This window comes from Sinocyclocheilus rhinocerous, unplaced genomic scaffold (assembly GCF_001515625.1).
Source record: "Sinocyclocheilus rhinocerous isolate Xijiao unplaced genomic scaffold, SAMN03320098_v1.1 scaffold1406, whole genome shotgun sequence".
Taxonomy (NCBI): Eukaryota; Metazoa; Chordata; class Actinopteri; order Cypriniformes; family Cyprinidae; genus Sinocyclocheilus; species Sinocyclocheilus rhinocerous.
The window spans coordinates 962,971-966,451 of NW_015647095.1; the positions used below are offsets into that span (position 1 = coordinate 962,971).

The 3,481-nt window shown below is 37.6% G+C and overlaps 1 protein-coding gene across 2 annotated transcripts in view; it reads left to right on the forward strand.

Moving 5' to 3' along the window:
• Positions 1–512: 512 nt before the first annotated feature.
• ctnnbip1 (catenin, beta interacting protein 1) overlaps positions 513–3,481 on the forward strand; it is a 31,938-nt gene continuing 28,969 nt past the window's right edge. Inside the window, exon 1 of one of the 2 annotated variants that reach the window (XM_016513170.1) lies at positions 513–655. The gene's annotated coding sequence lies outside the window, so the exon portion shown is untranslated. The remainder of the gene's footprint in view (positions 656–3,481) is intronic. The other variant, XM_016513169.1, reaches the window with a different exon arrangement.

The following is a 3,481-nucleotide window of genomic DNA, read 5'->3' on the forward strand; positions in this document are numbered from 1 at the left end:
GAAACTGAAAAATAGTATGACCTATTACATTGGCCTATTTATGAGTGGTACCACAGAAAATATGACTAAAACAATGTGGTGTATATGAAAAAAAGTGGTTCAGCCAGTGTATATTGAGTGCTCCAAAAACGTTTTTTACATTTATTGTTAGGCCTTCTAATCTGCCAGTTTAATGCTTAGGTACTTTTTAGACTGTTATGTAGGCTTTTCATTCCTCTAATAATATATTAAAAATATTTCATAATATAATATAATGATAAAGTATTAAACACATTTTATTATTATTTTATTTTTTTTAAAGAAATATCAGATAAGTATTATATCAGTGTTTTTACATTTATTTTCAGAATGTTCTGACTTTTCATTCCTCTTGTTATAATATACTAAATATATAATAAATATGTATCAAACCCTTCTCTTTGCGTGCTCACCGATCACTCAATAAACGACCAGTGTCCGGCAGCGTCACAGCGCCCTCTGATGGCGACGGTCGCGCGTCGCACCGGCAGGAACTGATTCAGCAGCGGCGCGTTTACGCTCTTGAGTCACTCCAGCGCTGCCGACTGTCGGGATGTGACCCCGGAACAGGACGCCTCCTCATACACAACACAGCTCCCAAATACAACAAAAACGACAGAATCCTGGACCAGGAGAGGTAAGACGTCAACGCGGAGGTGTTTGAGGCAGCATATGAAAATTACGCCCCAAAACGAGGCGCGAATTGAAGCGGTTTGCCTGTTTTTCTGTTGCTAGCGAGCTAATGTGTGTGTATGTGAATGGGAATTGTGGGAACTTCATTCAGGGCTTTGTTACAGCCCCACTATCCAGTTTGTTTGTTAAAACACCCCCTGTATCTTACGCACACAAACTTTTCTCCTTTAAATACTATAGGCGTAGATAAAAGATAGTTTGTTTTACTGACAGTCTTCATTTTAAAGATAAATGAGAGATATATGCGCGCGTTTTGCCACATAAAGAGAGAAGAGGACTGGAGTCAATCCAGTCCGCTAACTGACTGCTGTACTAGTTCAGTATTAGACAGAAACTTTGTACGCTTAAAATGTAATTGTAATCTCATTTGCATATTAATGACATCGTTTATGATCTATACACGTTGTACTGTTTACCTTCATTGCTTTTAGCCCTCTTTCAGCACATGAATCTGCTGCTGTGAATGCACAGATGTGTTTAAATGCTCATTGTGGTTGCATTAATGCTTTTAATGAAACAATTTTCTCCACCTGATTCTATAAATGCAGCACCTCTATGATTTTTTTTTGTGTTTTTGTGTTTGCTTGCGTCAATTTAACATTTATAGGTTTATTAATCCTATAATCCTAGACTCAGTTCAGAAAGAATCTCTGTCACTTGTGCCACATTATCATGTCTTAGTGGCAATGATAGGCTATTTTTAGTCTCTCCACACCCTAAACTCATTGTGAATACAGGATACATCTGTCTGACTCACATTCAGCTATGAAACTGGCAGTCTGCCTGTAGTGGGCACTTGAACCGCGCTGGGCTTCGAGAGCTGACGGGACAGGGCAGGGCCAGCTACTTGTGAACTTGGAAGTCAAACTGTATTTTCTTCAGTCTTCGCATTCCCCTGAGTGATTCTGACTCTTTGAATCCAAGAAAGACGGTTCTGGTCCTTTATGGCAGGGGGGCAGATGCGGCTCATGGACCGCTCAACCTCTTGCTTCCCGAAGGGAGATCATCAGCTGCCTTTGAGCTACAAGCTTAGGCATGGACTCAGACCTCCTGCCAAGCCAAGCTTCATCACATTTTTTTTTTGTTGTTGTTGTTGTGGGGAGCCCAGCCCCCCTGGTGTTGCTTGGCATGCCCCCACCCCTTCTTTTTTTCTGTCCATCTGACACAACACAGGCCGGGTTTATGCCTTTAAGGCCTGCTCCTACATGATCAAGGCTGGGATCCAGGCTTAAATCAGCCTCGCTGGCTGCAAATGTGGCTTCTTTCTGTGGCAATTAGCGAAATCCTCTTTGGCTTGCTTAAATTTTCAGTAGTCGGCTTCCTTTGACTTCAAAGAATTTTGCTTGCACACTATTAATGATCTCAATCCTTTTTTTGCATTTTAACATTATACAAAATTTAAAAAGTGTATATAACTGCGCAAAAAATCGCGCGAATATGAACGTGGTTTTGCGCAGCTTGCCTGTGAACAACGGCTCTGTGTAGTTATTGCTGCTCAATGTGAAAACACGCACGTGATGGAGATTTACCGCTGATTACAGAACCAGCTTTACTGATAAGATGCGCGTTAAATATCGCATGCGATTTATCGTGCAGCCCTAATTTACATGTATATATTTATATAATTTATATTATATATAAATATATTTAATAGGGATGCACCGATAGGATTTTTTTTGACCGATACCGATTTTAACAAACAAGTATTGTCTGATTCCGATATCGATATTGGTAAATTGCATAAAGCAGGGGTTAAAAACGTAAGAAAAAAAATTGATCGGTTCACTCCGAGCAGAATTGGTATTTGAACGTTTCTGTTCCTGTGTTCCTCTGTATTATTACCGTTCCGAAACTGGTTTCAGTAGAAAAAATACTGGTTAACAACGTTATTTTAAAAACTTTTTCTTTGCCTATAATAATAATAATAAAGTACAGCGTTTTCTTTACTCAAAGAAAAAAAACACACAAGGGTCTTGATCTGGTAGCCTATCTTGCACTTAGTCATAGCCAATACAGCATCATCTTTTCTAGATTTTGAGCAAATGTATTAAACAAAAGAAAATACTGTCAACGGTTTAAAGACATTAAAGTAGGCCTATTTTTTCAAGATATTTAAAAATGTTTGCAGCATGAATAAAAACGCTACTCCTATAAGCTTTTTGAGAGTAAAAAACAGCCTAAATGAGTAGGCTGTACGTCTTATTTTATTATTAATATATTGTTATTATTTTATTATCATTCAGAAATAATGTAGGCTAAAACACCGTCAAATAAAGCAAAATATTTACAAACATTACAAACACAATTAGGCTATTTTAGTTCCCTTCTCTCCACAACAAATCCTCTAAAGTTGTAAGCCAAATGAATTAATTTAAAAGCGAAACTGAAGCCTACCTCTCTCATTCTGCACGAATCCAAATGTTTCCATATTCATGACGTATCTGGATGCTCAAATATTATTTATTATGTAAACTATAGGCTTTGTTCTTCACTAGCATTTTTGACATAAAACATCATCCTTTACATAGACTATAACTAGGCCTGTCGCAATAATCAATATATCGACCGCAATCATTTTTGGTGACTCAATATATCGCCCATTATATTTACTTAAAAATTAATGTCACCATGTTTTTTACATTCCACTTGCACCTGTGTCTTTTGAAGCTTCTCGTACATAACGTGGTGTAGTCATTAGGTGCTAGTTCAAATTTAAAAAATACTTCTACGAAAAAAGTTTAATCTGCAGATATGATCTTGTTTAGGGATC